The 15,464-nt window shown below is 38.2% G+C and overlaps 1 protein-coding gene across 50 annotated transcripts in view; it reads right to left on the bottom strand.

The window, feature by feature from the left end:
* The window catches only part of PLAGL1 (PLAG1 like zinc finger 1), a 65,612-nt gene extending 54,253 nt beyond the window's left edge, over nt 1–11,359 (bottom strand). For 38 of the 50 annotated variants that reach the window (XM_015137200.3, XM_015137187.3, XM_077998500.1 and 35 more), the window contains exon 1: nt 11,194–11,359. The gene's annotated coding sequence lies outside the window, so the exon portion shown is untranslated. Of the gene's footprint in view, nt 1–7,906; nt 7,963–11,193 lie in introns of all 50 variants that reach the window. The other 12 variants (XM_077998477.1, XM_077998496.1, XM_077998493.1 and 9 more) reach the window with 1 other exon arrangement.
* Between the last annotated feature and the right edge of the window lie 4,105 nt (nt 11,360–15,464).

Below are 15,464 nucleotides of genomic sequence, written 5' to 3' on the forward strand. Positions count from 1 at the left end.
TCATTAAAACACCACAAGACAGCATTAAAAGATAAACAGAAAAGTCATGAAATCATCAAGGAAATGCACATGAAAACCATGAGACCATGAAGCCATGAGATATCACCTCAAACCCACCAGAGGGCTTAAAGTGAAAAAGACTAACAATATCAGGTGCTGATGAAAATGCGCACTACAACTACAACTCTATTGCTAGCAAAAGTGTACACATATGCATTCAGTTTTGTAAACTGTTTGGCTCCCCTATGGCCTAACAATTCTAGTTTCAGATTTGTTCCTTGGTGAAATACTGCAAATGTCCACCAAAAGACTTGTGTATGAGTATTCACAGCAGGTCTATTTGTAAGAACCCAAACTAGAACACACCCACATAGCTATTAACAGAATGGATAAACGAATTGTGGTAATGGATTCCTACTCAGAAAAAATACAAAAAGAACCACCTATTGATAGATGCATCAGCACAGATAACTCTCAAAAATTTATGCCGAATTAAAGCCAGACACAAAAAAGTACATCTTATTTGGTTATGCTTAAAATTCAATAATAGACAAAACAGGGAGGCTCAGGTGGGAGGATTGCTTGAGCCTGGGAGGTTGAGGCTGCTGTGAACTGTCATCCTGTTATCATGCAACCACACTCAGGCCTGGCTGGCAGAGTGAGATACCATCTCGGGGAAGGGGGAGGAGGGGAAGGAATAGACAAAACTAATCTACAGTGATGGACATCAGAAGAGTGTGATCCACAGGGGAGGTGTTGGCCAGGAGGTAGATGAGAGAATTTTCTCCTCGATGGATGTAATATTGTCTATCTTGGTCTTGGTTGTGATTACACAGGTGTGTGAATGTGTATGTGTGTGTGTGTATATATATATAAACTCATCAAGCTATATACTTAAGAATGGCAGAGTTCATATGTTTTTCCTCCCCAAGTATTTCATGCCTCAACAGAAGCAGAGAAAAAGTACTTTATGAAAGATAAGTAGACTCTTTTTACCTTATCCATTGCCCAGCAAAGGTTATTAGGCAAATGTAAAATTTTCTACTTAAAATAAAACAAACACCAAGCAAAGTGTGACTAAACTTTACTTTTTTTCTTACCCCCAAATAAGCCAAAATTAGAATATTCAAACCTTATTCATTAGTATCAACAAAAACTTAGAAGGAAATTCCAAAGAAAGTAGGAGTACACCAGTTAGTCCATAGCAACTATCATGGTCACCAAAGTGAAGATTCTATAGTATAATGGCAATGAAAGCAAAGTTTTCATTGTATATGCCATTTTCAGTGTGTGTTTTACCATAAATGCTTCTGTTCTTGATTTTAACTATTTCTTTATTTTTAACACAAAGGCAGTATGGCATAGAAGAAAGAGCAAGAACCCTGATTCAGACAAACCTGTTTTGCCACTTACTAACTATATAGTGTTAGGCAAGTTTCCTAATCTCTTTGATACTAAGTTTCTTCACAATTTAAGAGAGATAATAATACTTACTTTGCAAAATTGTAGCACAATTATAGTAGGTACTTAGTAGTGGTAGCTATTTGGCAATAGCTCTTTGTATGCAAAGTATCATGTCAGCCACTTGAACCCTATCTAAGAACCTGACCATCTGGAAATTTAGATATAAAGATTGGTGACGAAAGGTAAGAATTTAACATGGGTTACAGATTATAAATTATAGGGTTTCTATGTAGCTAGTAGGGTTGTAGAGTGAGTATTCTCTGAACAGAGCTTGAAAAAAAATGGTTGAAAATTAGTTGGGGAGAAAACATTTAAGGCAGAGGAACTGGCACAAATAAGAACACAGCTGCAAAAGCAGGAGAGTGAATCCTTTAGGGGCTGATGAGTGGTTAGGACCACTTGTATTACTGGATTAGTTCTGAGAAATCAGAGAAGAAGGCCAGCAAAGTAAGTTAGGAACAGGCAAAAAAGGACTATTGTCTTGCTAAGAAGCAAGAACCTTGCAAGTATTGGGATGCCACTAAAGGACTTTTTTCAGGGAACTGACCCCAGTGGTCATTACACATGATAGGAAGGGAAGAAGTCAATACAGGGAAAAATAGCATAGGGTGACAAGGGCCTAAACCAAGATGCTGAGGGGAGTGAAAGAAACAGGAAGGAAAGATATTAGAAAGTTCATTTTTTTTCCTGTGTTTCAGAATGCAAATGGAAGAGAAAGTTCAATTTTATTATTTTAAAAAATGATCATTGAGTTTCCCTGAATGATACAAATAGGCCTGCCTTCAACTTCAAGATTGATCCTAATTGACCCCTAAGTTCCTCAAGAGCAAAGATATGCCCCCAAGCCAACAAAACACATTGCCTGGCACAAAGAAAGTGCTCAGTACATCACTGGTGAATGAATCTTTCCAAATATTCCAAATATGGAAATCTCCATATGCAAATAATACAATGTATTAATGATGTAATGTGAAACACAGAGAAAAGCTAGAATCACTTTTCCTTTTTGTTTAGTGATGATTTTCCAAAATATATGCCAACTTCTGAATTTGGTCATGCAAGAGCTATCTCTATCGCCAGCTTATCAAAAGACTCAGATATAAATCACTCCAGAAAGTTAGGAATGTTGCCACCTCAGTTGCTAAGCTCTTGTGTAATGTTGTTCTAGGAATCCATCATTCTTTATGTCCTTTGCTATAGCAAAAGAACAGTCACTTTATGACTCATGAATATTACATCAAAAAATTAAAACAGTAAATTAAATCCAAATTATGTAAACAAATATGTGTAAGGTTACTTAAGAGTGCAAGATGATTTAGTAATTAATTTGCTTATTACAATAATTTAAATTAAAATAACCTAACACTAAGAAATGAAGAAAAAAAATGAGTACTTCCTAGGAATAAGCACAATTCTTACCCTATTTTATGTATTAACTCATTGAATCCTCTCAACAACCTTATATGGTAGACAGTTTTACCTAAATTTAAAGATGAGAAAATTGAGATACAGAGAAGTAACTGCCCAAGGTCACACTACATGGCAGCAGAGCAGCAGAAGTAGGAATTGAATGCAAGCAATCTGGCTTCACAGTCCAATAGATTCAGAAAAAAAACACTTAATAAATCCAATGTGATTCATGATATAAAACTCTTAGAGAACTAGAAGAAGAGAACTTTAAATATTCAGCAACAACATCACACTAAGCTTCAGTGCTACAGAAGTATTCTCATGTAAGTCAGGAACAAAATAAGAATGTTCATGATCAGTACCACTATTCTTCATTGCACTGGGGGTCCTAGCCAGTGAAAGTAGACAAAAACAAAAGAATAAGAGATATGAAGATCAGAAGGAAAAGAAAAAAATTATTTCTTGCAAATTATGTATTTATGTAAATGGAAATATAATATTATTTATGAAGTAATAACTAGCTGGTTAGAAAATAGGAAACTAAGAGAACCTATTCACAGTAGCAACAAAAATCATCAGGATTTAGAAATAAATGTAAAAAAAAATGTGCAAGTCCTTTGTTTGTATCATATCATTGAAGGACACAAAAAGGACATGACAAAGAAAAAACTGAATATTGCAAATATGCCCATTCTTCTCATATTGATCTATAAATTCAAAGCCATTTCTATAAAAATCCCAATAGGACTTTTCAAGAAACTTCATAAACAGGTACTAAAACTCATATGGAATGGGAAAGGTCCAAAATAGCCAAACAATTCAGCAGAAAAACAAAAGAAGGTTTCTCCCCTATGACATATCAAAATCATGAGAGTTATCTTAGGAAGATTTGTTCAGGCAATATGGAGAGCTAGACATTCTAAAACAAACCTTTTAATACTTGCAAAGTTCTAAGGAATACTGGAAAAACATCCTTTAAAATGTCAGATATTTGTAATTCTTCATGTCATCAAACTAAGAAAAGTCATAATCTCAATAGATGCAGAAAAAGATTTTGACAAAATTAAAAATTGAGTATACATACAAATAACTCCTAGCTCTGTCCACAGAGGCCCAAGAAACAGTAACATCTCAGTAGCAGCAAGGACACATAGCACACAGATCTTGGTTTCTAATACCATCGTCCAGTAAAAGGAATCAAGACATTTTGGAGAAATGGCTGATTCTAAGGTTGGGGAAGGGAAAATACTAAATGAGCCTGGAGCATCTCATAGTGCCAGACAGTAAGGAAATGATAAAAAAAATAAAAATTTTTAATGGCGACATTTCAAAAGGACAAAAGAGCCAACCTGAAAAAATCCCAATGCCAAAGCTGGAACAATTTAAGCAATATAAAAATGATATTAGATAATAGCTCAAAGACTAAAATAAATATCCATCAATATACATGGACATAAATAACTGACTGAATAATAAATCAATGGGAGAAAAGGGACCAATCTTTCTTAGAGAAGAATTCCTATTAATAAATGTAAAAAAAGGAAGAAAATGGAAAATCACCATTAGAATACCACAATAATAATTGTTGCAGGCAAGATCCACTGAATACTAAAATTATTGGACAAAATTTTAAAGAGAAATAGAATATTTGTACTACCTCAAAATATTTATTAATCACTGTGGTGGTTTTAACATATGTCCACAAATTATTTGATACCTTTCCTTCCCTTGACTGTGGACTTTCTCCTAACAAATAGACTATGGAAAGGGGGAAAAAGGAACATTACAATAAGAAACCTTGCCAGACACCATCTGGCCATGTGATCAAAGTTATCATCAGTCGATGTGATTATCATATGTTGCCATATGTGATACAATGAGAAGGGCACAACAGCTCTGCGATATTCTTCTCTCAAAATCCATAACCTCAGTCTAATTGTCAGAAAACATCGGATAAATCCAAATTGAGATGCATTTTACAAAACACATACCAGTACTCTTCAAAAGTGACAAGATATGAAAGACTGAGAAATTGTCACAGATCGGAGTAAACGAGGGAGACATGAAAACTAAACACCATGTGGTATATGGGTTGGATCCTGAAATTTAAAAAAAGAATATTAGAGGGAAAACAGTGGTAATCTGAATAAAGTGTATAGTTTCATTAATACTATTGTGCCAATGTTAATTTCTTAACTTTGGTACTTTACAACGGTTATGTAAGATGTTCACATGAGAGGAAGTTGGTGAAGGGTATACAAAAACACTGCACTATCTCTGCAATTCTTGTAAATTTAAAATTATTTCAGAATAAAATGAATTTGAAAATTCAATACTCATTTGTGAAAGCAATTCTCAGTGAACTAGAAACAGAAGAAAATTTCCTCAATCTGGTAAAGAACATCTACCAAAAAAAAGTACAGTAAACATCACCCTTAATAGTGAAATGTAGAGGCATTCTCCCCTTAAGATGAGGAAAAAGCAAGGATATACATTGTTAATACTGCTGTTAAATATTGTTCTAGAGGTCCCAGCCAGTGCAATAAGGCAAGAAAAGGAGAAAAAGATAATAGAATTGTAAAGGCATATTTAAACCATTTTTTTTTCCAGATGGCATGACAGCACATTAAAAAAAAAAAAAAAAAAAAAAAAGAATCTGCATACTACCAGAACTAAAAGTGAATTTAGCAAGGGTACAAAATACAAGATCAATATATAAAAACAAATTTTGTTTCCATACACTAGGCAAGATGTTTGGAAAATAAAACTGGGGGAAAAAAAAACACGCCACCACCTGCAACAGCATCAAAAATCATTAAATGTCTAGAAATAAACTGAATAATGTGTAAGTCCTCTACACTGAATATACAGAACATGTTGAAAGTAACTGTAGAAGAATTTATTCAATGAAGGGAAAGACTCAATTCTGTTAAAATGTTCACTTTCCCAAAGTTGCTCTGCAGAGTCAATGCAATCCCAGTCAAAAGTCTGGTAGACCTTTTTTTTTATTATTATTAATGGACATTGACAAGCACATTTGAAAATTTATATGGAAATATAAAGCACTTAAATAATCAAAACATTTGTTTAAAAGAACAAAACTGGACGGTTTACAATACCATGTCAAGACTTACCATAAACGACAGTAATTAAAAAAGTATGGTACTGATGCAAGAACGGATAATTAGTCCAAGTGGAACAGAATAGAGTCCAGAAACAGACCCAAATATATGACCATTCATTTATCAACAAAGTCCCCATGCAATTCAATGGGAAAAGAAAAGTGCTGTTTTTTTCAGTAAATGTGTAGAGTAGATGAATGTCCATACAGAAAATAAATCTTGAGGCTGGGCATGGTAGCTCACTCCTGTAATCCCAGCACTTTGGGAGGCCGAGGCGGGAGGATCATGAGGTCAGGAGATTGAGACCATCCTGGCTCACACGGTGAAACCCTGTCTCTACTAATCATACAAAAAATTAGTCGGGCATGGTTAATGTGGGCGCCTGTAGTCCCAGCTACTCAGGAGGCTGAGGCAGGAGAATGGCATGAACCCGAGAGGCGGAGCTCGCAGTGAGCCGAGATCACACCACTGCACTCCAGCCTGGGTAACAGAGTGAGACTCCGTCTAAAAAAAAAAAAAAAAAGAAATCTTGATCCCTACCTCACACCATACACGAAAATCAACTGGTGATAATCACAGACCCAACAGCTAAAACTGTAAAGTTTCTGGAGGAAAACAAAGGCAAATGTCTTCAAAACCTTGAGAGTGGGCAAATTTGAGGGTAGGAAGAAAATTTTACAGGTAGGATGCAAAAAAGCACTAACTTCCACTCCCTTCCCCTTTTTACCCACTCCCAAATCCTGATAAACCAAACTTCAAAGGAATAATTCTGCTCATCAAAAGGTACTATTAAGAGAATAAACAGGCAAACTTCAGGGTAGGAAATACTTGCAAACATGTACCCAACAAAGATTCCCTATCCAGATTATATTAGGAACTAAAAATCATTAATAAAAAGATAACCTATTTTTTTTTTAAATGGGCAAAATATTTCAATAGGCAGGTCACAAAGGAAATTGAAATGGCTGATTAAGATATTTTAAGATGTTCAACATTATCAGTGTTTATGGAAATGCAACCAACCTACCAAAGACCATCAATTCAACTCCTTGGTATATAGCTGAGAGATGTATGTCTACCAACGGATGTTGGAAGAACATTCTTCACAATTTAATTCTTAACGGCCCAACAAGAAAATGAATAAGTAAATTGCTTATATTATAGATCCACATAATGTAATACCATAGAAGAGGGGTCAATAAATTTTTTTCTGTAAATGGTCACTTGGTAAATAGTTTAGACTTTGTGGGCCATATGGCCTCTGTAATAACTACTCAACTCTGCCAAATGGGCATAACTATGTTCCAGTAATTTTTTTTTTTTTTAAGATGGGGTCATCTTACTGTCACCCAGGCTGCAGTCAGTGGCATGATCACAGTTCATTGTAAGCTCAAACTCTTGAGCTCAAGAGATTCTCCTGCCTCAGCCTCTTGAGTGGCTGGGATTATAGACAGGAGCCACGGAAACCAGCCCAATAAAATTTTATAAACAAAAATATGCAGTGGGTTGGAATTGGCCCACAGGCCACAGTTTGCCAACCCTTGATATAAAGCAAAAATAAAAAACAAACAAAAATACTTATACATGCAACATGGATGAATACAATGTGAACAAAAGAATAAACTCTATGACTCCATTTATATGAAGTTTTAAAAAACACTTGAAAATAATCCATGATCACAGAAATCAGGACAGTAGTTGACTGGGGGAAGCGAGTGGCTCCATTGACAGGAAGGGGCAGAAGGAATGAACATGTTTTATATGTTTATCTGGGTAGTAATCACAAAGGTATACACATATGTAAATTTCATCAAGCTACACGCTTTTTTTGTTGTACATAAATTATAGAACTAAAAAATGTATGTAGAATTCAACATGGATAAAAAATATATTAAATACATTAAATGTACCTTAAAAGATGTGGGTGACAGAGTGAGGAAGTCTAACAGAAGTCTAATCATAGCTCCTAAAGGAAAGAATAGGATAAAAACAGGTGAAAATAAAGAGATAAAAGACAAAATTTTCCTGAATTGATGAAACATAAACCTTAGAGACAGGAGATTTTATTTATATATATAAATTTATACAAATATATTTAATTTTTATATAAATTCTACAGTGAGATATACATATAATCTATATATAAAGTGCGTATGTATATACATTATGTATATACACACACCTACATACCTTGCCTCAAAAGTCTGTGACTACAAATTATTCTTGATGATACAAGGAGCAGTGAAAACCATAAAGCAATTCTCGAATTTCAAAGAATTAGTGGCCTTGACATGTATGCTGACTACAGGGCAAATTAGAAATCAGTAACAAAAGGATAACTCACAAAACCTTCCACATTGGAACTAGACTACTTTCTACAAATCTGTTAGGGGAAGAAAAAATATCACAATGAAAAAATTTTTAATTCTTAGAACTGAACAATATACTACATAGAAAACAACAGTAAATGAAAATCAGCAGTATTTTCAGATGACAAATAAACCAGGATTAACAGCCTGGAAATAAGCCCAAGCATATCTGGGTACTGTATGTGACAGAAGCGGCACTGCTAATCACTGATATTGGAACAATTACCTTTTCACATGGGAATCTGAAAATGAATTAAGCTTGATTTCATAACATAAAATATATACATCTAAACATATACATGTTTCAGGTAAATTAAAGAACAAAATGTGGACAAAACATAATTGTTAGAAAAATATTCAGAATACATTTCATTAATAGTAGAGTATCTTAAGACAAAAAGCATACAGATTAATGTCTATAGTTTAATATCTCCAAGTGTATAACAAATATTTGTATCCAGAATGTTTTCCAAGAGAAATTTCTGCAATGATGGGAATATTCTGTTCTATAACATATTATAATATAAAATATATCACAAAATAAAATATAAAAGTAATATGTGGCTACTGAGCACTAAAAATGTGGCCTAAAAGAACTGAGGAACAGAAATTATTGCAGTAAATACATGTTAGCATTTTAAAACCCTGAAAGTCTGTAAAGTTCTGTGATTTTTATATACTTTTTAGTTTTCATTTTTCATAACAAAATTTGATTTTAGCTAAAATTACTACATAAAATATTCCAGTTGTGTATAAAATATGTAAATGTGACTTTTGGGAAAGCAAACACCCCAAATGATATTTTCTCCTAAATGCTTTTTGAAATATTATAAATCAAGTTATAAGAATAAAGAATAATTTAATAAATACTGATACATCTACCATGGAATTTATGAAATAAAACATTATTGATAAGTTCCCTAGGTACTCCTCCCTGAGCAAGATTTTTTTTTTTTCTAAAAAGAAGCCAGGCAATAACAATAACAGACGTAGAGCCCTAGACTCACGCTTCTTCAGTTTGTGACACCCATATTTTAATATATTTGGGGAGAAATGTGACATTCAAGCTTAGTGTGTATCATTTAACAAAGAGTTACAAAGCAAACACCCATGTAACCATTGCACAGGTCAGGCGATAAAGCATTTCCAGCATCTCTGAACCCCAGACCCTCTCCTCCCCACCAGGAGGTGACCATTAGCTTGACCTTTTTTCTTTACTACTTTTAATGCCTATATATGCATCCCTAAACAATAGCTTTGCTCCATCAGGTTCTGAATTTTACATAGATGATATCACACAACATTCTCTGGCAACTTTTTTTTTTTTTTTTTGGTTCAACACTGAAAGGCATTTGTGTTGAAACACAAAAATATTTCGTTGGCCACTGTACAGTGTGCCCTTTTTATGACTGGTGTATAATTTATCTTTCTCCTTCAGGTGGGCATAAAGGTGGCTTCCAGTTTTCTGCTATTACAGTCAACCTTCTTGTACACGTCTGCTTGTGGACATGTATTAAAATTTATCTAGGGCAGTGGCTTTCAAACTTTTTTGTCCATGACTCATACTAAGGAATGACGTTTTACATCATGACACACATTTGTGTATGTATGAAACTGAGGAGAGGAGGAGAGATTCATAAAGCGAACACCTCTATGACCTGAGAGACACTGACGTTCTATTCTCTGTGTTTTACAAATTCTGATCATCCACTTAAATGACTTTACGACCCACTAAAATGGACTTCAAATTCTGAAAAACATTGTTGTTAAGGATGAATACCCAGGCGTGCAACTGCTGGATCAGGAAACACGGACATCGGACGTCGTCAACTTTTCCAGATCCTTAACTGTTAAATGTTCTTATCTAAGCGCATATAAATTTACCACTATTTAACTTCAGAGTGAAAAGCGTGAAACATCAGAGAACATTTTATCTTTTCCCTCGGTCATTAAACAGTATTAATCACTTACCATGTGCCAAGTAAGCAATCTCTGGGCCCAGCGCGACCCATGGGTTAATATGCGGAGGGGCTGCGGGGGAGCACTTAGGGGACCAGGACCTCAGTGAGGCCCCAGAAAGCACCCGGGAGGGGCCTCCGATCCTGCCTGGGAGGGAGGGGTTAGAGGAGGATTCCTGGAAGAAGGAGGACCTAAGCTGGGTGTTTCTATTTTTGATTTTTATTGGTTTCCTAAAACATGAAAGTAACACATTTGATGAGAAAAAATATTCAAAATTACAGGAGTATATTCAGTAAAAGGTAGAAATCCCCACTCCGCCCTGAAAGTTGGATGCGGAGACTAACCGAAGTTGCATTATCAGCTGTCCCGATCTAGGAAATTTTTAGGACCCCACATTTTAAAATACTTTTAAGAGTATGTCTGATACAGTCTGTAATACTAAAGCGTCAAAATAATCATATTTTCCATAAGAGACTAAAGCACAAACAGTTACTGTCTAGTTCCATTATTACTTTCAACAGACTTTTTCTTCTTTTCCTTGTTCTGTTTTTTTCCTGGCCCGTTGGCGAGGTTAGAGCGCCAGGCTGTAAGAATCGGGTCTATGGACCGCATACCAGATAGGCGCGAACGCCTCTGGCAGCGGCGTCCGGGGGGCTGGCGGCACTCGCGGTGGGGCGGCCTGGGTTGCGGGTGACGATCTGCGGGGTCCCGCACCCGGGCCCGTGGAGCCCGGACCTGCACGTAGGCAGCGCGGCAAAGGCACACCCTCCTTGCGGCCGCGAACCCAGCGCCGTCCTCGCAGCGCGGCAATGCACGGCCACAGCTGCCCCCAGCCCGCCCGCCGCGGCCGCGAGTACCCAGACACCTACCCTGCGGGGCAACGACCCCCGGAGCTCAGGCGAGGCTGCTGGGGCGTGCCACCTCTGCGGCCATGACGGCGACCGGGGGAAGCACCCCGCGCGCCAAGGCCCCGCGCAGCTGGGCTGTGAGTGCTGCTGCCCCGTCCGTCCGTCCAGCACCCGCCCGGAGAGTGAGGCCAGAGCACGCCCCAGCCGTGTCTAAATCAAGGCTCGGGGCGGTACCGACGGGCTGAATGACAAATGGCAGATGCCGTGGGCTTTGCCGCCCGCGGCAGCCAAGAGGATGGCTGAGCCGAGGAGGCCGCGCGCAGGCGGGGCTCAGGAGCCGGAACGGCACGGCTGCGAGGAGGGCGCTGGGGCCCCTGGCGGGGGCGTCACGTGGCAGGAGGAGGCCCCGCCGGGGAGCTGGGGGTCGGCGGCCGAGGCGGGGGGAGCGGAGCGGCACCCACACGACCGGCGGGCCGGGTCACTGGTGGGGGCAAAGCCAAGGTCGCCCAGGTACAGCGCTGGCGCAGGTAGACCCGAGCCGGCCCGGAGTCCGCAGTGGGGCCTGCTAGCTCAAGTCACCGCCAGGATGGGCTGCCTAAGCCTGATCACACACGAGAAACGCGACAGATGCTAGGACGCTGCAATAGGCCAAACTAACTTACCTCCTGTGCCAGCAGCGCCCAAGTGCAGCTGCCCAAATGTGAGCACTGACCGTGAGCCAGGCACTGTCCTAAGTACTTTGCAGGTAAATACGTGTAATCCTCACAGCAATGTTGGCAGAAATAACCGTCTCACGGCTGAAGAAACGAAGACGCAGAAAGCGTAGACAGAAATAATTTTATAATTATGGGATCACACTATGTCTGCTTCACACAATTTCAAATTTTTCAATGTTACTGGAATTTAAGAAAAATAAACTGAAAGGAATCTCTATTGCTTTCTTCCCTAAAAGACGTGCTTTTTAAAAGGCCTATCAGCATTACGTAAAAAGATTAAGAGAGGTGTAAGGAGCTCACTACATGTTTGGGTTTAGACAGTTTCATAGCTCTGAAAGATGAAGTTAATTAGCATCATACACCTCCGCCTACCTTTACCCCCTGCCTCTCAATTTCCATTACTTCTATTACTTTCAGCTTACTAGCAATGAGAACATTTGCAATTGCTCTGCAACTTTATTTTTCCAGATGTTGTCTTAATTCTCTCTTTAAATGAATTTGATGTTCACTATAACTTATCCATCCCTGAATTTTTATTTTTATTTAGTTCTTGATGGACTGCCTTCTTTTTCAAGTCATATTCCTAAGGAGGGTTTATAGAGTGCTGCCATGGTTGAGAAAATCTGGTATTTTTCTCTATACATAAATAAAAACTGAGTTGGGTATTTTCAATTCATACCTTCCTTCAAAACCTAACAGAACAAGATGGCAATTGCTTTATTTATTTTTTTATTATACTTTTAAGTTTTGGGATACATGTACAGAACATGCAGGTTTGTTACACAGGTATACACATCCCATGGTGTTTGCTGCACCCATCAACCCATCATCTATATTAGATATTTCTCCTAATGCTATCCCTCCCCTGCTAGCCCCCACCCCTCCCTGTGTCCAAGTGTTCTCATTTTTCAACTCCCACTTATGAGTGAGAACATGCAGTGTTTAGTTTTCTGTTCCTGTGTTAGTTTGCTGAGAACGATGGTTTCCAGCTTCATCTATGTCCCTACAAAGGACACGATCTCATCCATTTTTATGGCTGCATAGTATTCCATGGTGTATATGTGCCACATTTTCTTAATCCAGTCTATCACTAATGGTTTCAAGTTGGTTTCAAGTCTTTGCTATTGTGAATAGTGCTGCAATAAACATACATGTGCACGTGTCTTTAGAGTAGAATGATTTATAATTCTTTGGGTATATACCCAGTAATGGGATTACTGGATCAAATGTTATTTCTGGTTCTAGATCCTTGAGGAATTGCCACACTGTCTTCCACAATGGTTGAACTAATTTACACTCCCACCAACAGTGTAAAAGCATTCCTATTTTTCCACATCCTCTCCAGCATCTGTTGTTTCCTGGCTTTTTAATGATTATCATTCTAACTGGCATGTTATTTGATAAGCAACTTCAGCAAAGTCTCAGGATACAAAATCAATGTGCAAAAATCACAAGCATTACTATATACCAATAATAGACAAACAGAGAGCCAACACATCAGTGAACTCTGATTCACAGTGGAGACAAAGAGAATAAAATGCCTAGGAACACAACTTACAAGGGATCTGAAGGACCTCTTCAAGGTGAACTACAAATCACTGCTCAAGGAAATTAGAGAGGACACAAACAAATGGAAAAACATTCCATGCTTATGGGTAGGAAGAATCAATATCATGAAAATGGCCATACTGTCCAAAGTAATTTATAGACTCAATGCTATCCCCATCAAGCTACCATTGACTTTCTTCACAGAATTAGAAAAAACTACTTTAAATTTCATATGGAACCAAAAAAGAGCCTGTATAGCCAAGGCAATCCTAAACAAAAAGAACAAAGCTGGAAGCATTACACTACCTGACTTCAAACTATACTACAAGGCTACAGTAACCAAAACTGCATGGTACTGGTACCAAAACAGATATATAGACCAATGGAATAGAACAGAGTCATCAGAAATAACACCACACATCTACAACCATCTGATCTTTGACAAACCTGACAAAAACAATCAATAGGTAAAAGATTCCCTGTTTAATAAACAGTGTTGGGAAAAACTGACTAGCCATATGCAGAAAACTGACACTAGACTGCTTCATTACACCTTATACAAAAATTAACTCAAGATGGATTAAAGACTTAAACATCAGACCTAAAACCATAAAAAGCCTAGAAGAAAACCTAGGCAAAACCATTTAGGACATAGGCATGGGCAAAGACTTCATGACTAAAACAACAAAAGCAATGGCAACAAAAGCCAAAATTGACAAATGGGATCTAATTAAACTAAAGAGCTTCTGCACAGCAAAAGAAACTATCATCAGAGTGAACAGGCCACCTACAGAATGGGAGAAAATTTTTGTAATCTATCCATCTGACAAAGGGCTAATATCCTGAATCTACAAGGAACTTAAACAAATTTACAAGAAAAAATCAAACAACTCCATCAAAAAGTGGGCAAAGGGTATGAACAGACACTTCTCTTTTTTTTTTTTTTTTTTTTTTTTTTTGAGACGGAGTCTCGCTCTGTCGCCCAGGCTGGAGTGCGGTGGCACGATCTCGGCTCACTGCAAGCTCCGCCTCCCGGGTTCACGCCATTCTCCTGCCTCAGCCTCCCGAGTAGCTGGGACTACAGGCGCCCACAACCGCGCCCTGCTAATTTGTTGCATTTTTAGTAGAGACGGGGTTTCACCGTGGTCTCGATCTCCTGACCTTGTGATCCGCCCGCCTCGGCCTCCCAAAGTGCTGGGATTACAGGCGTGAGCCACTGCGCCCGGCCGAGACACCTCTCAAAAGAAGACATTTAGGTGGCCAACAAACATATGAAAAAAGCTCATCATTACTGGTCATTAGAGAAATGCTTCACTGATTTTTGACACAGAAGATTTCTGTGGAAAGATCTTAATCCCATGTAATTTTCCTGTTGGAGGTGGCTTGATTTTTCTGCTCGGACACCTGAAAAATTCTTTATCATTAATATACCTCTTAATATTCCTATCTGGGCTATGCTTCTGTGTCAGTTATTCTAGATCAATTTTTCCCCCAGCATACAGTATGATCTTCCAATTTATAGATTATGTTCTTTTCTAATATCCCATGCATATTATATATCTGAATAAACTGCATTTTCAGGGCTGAGTGTTGTTTTTATCTACTTGTTCTGTGAATCGAGGTTTTTCAGACAAGGAGAGGTGGGGGAAAAGGGGATGTGTGGAATTCAGCTCAGACAGAGTATAAAGCTTGCTGGGGGAACTCAACCTTCACATCTGAGATTCCTTTAAGTCCTCTGGCAGCTGGACTTCAAGCTAGCCAAGGGAATATCCCATGCCTCAGAGCTTCAGTTCATTTGCTCAGTTCAGCACTGTATCCCAGAAAGCGGGAAACCTTCCTGCTTCCGGCAAGATCCAACAGTGGTATGCAAAGGTTCCTCAACATTTCACAGGTGTGCCACTGCCTTTCCACATTGGAGGACATTTGTGAGAATTCTTAGGATTTGGTCTGATCATCCTTTTCCTCAACATGTCTTGCAGCGGTGGGTGGAGGGCTGGGCAGACATAGGTTCATCAGTACACAAATCAC

Source organism: Macaca mulatta, chromosome 4 (genome assembly GCF_049350105.2).
Source record: "Macaca mulatta isolate MMU2019108-1 chromosome 4, T2T-MMU8v2.0, whole genome shotgun sequence".
NCBI classification, from domain to species: Eukaryota; Metazoa; Chordata; class Mammalia; order Primates; family Cercopithecidae; genus Macaca; species Macaca mulatta.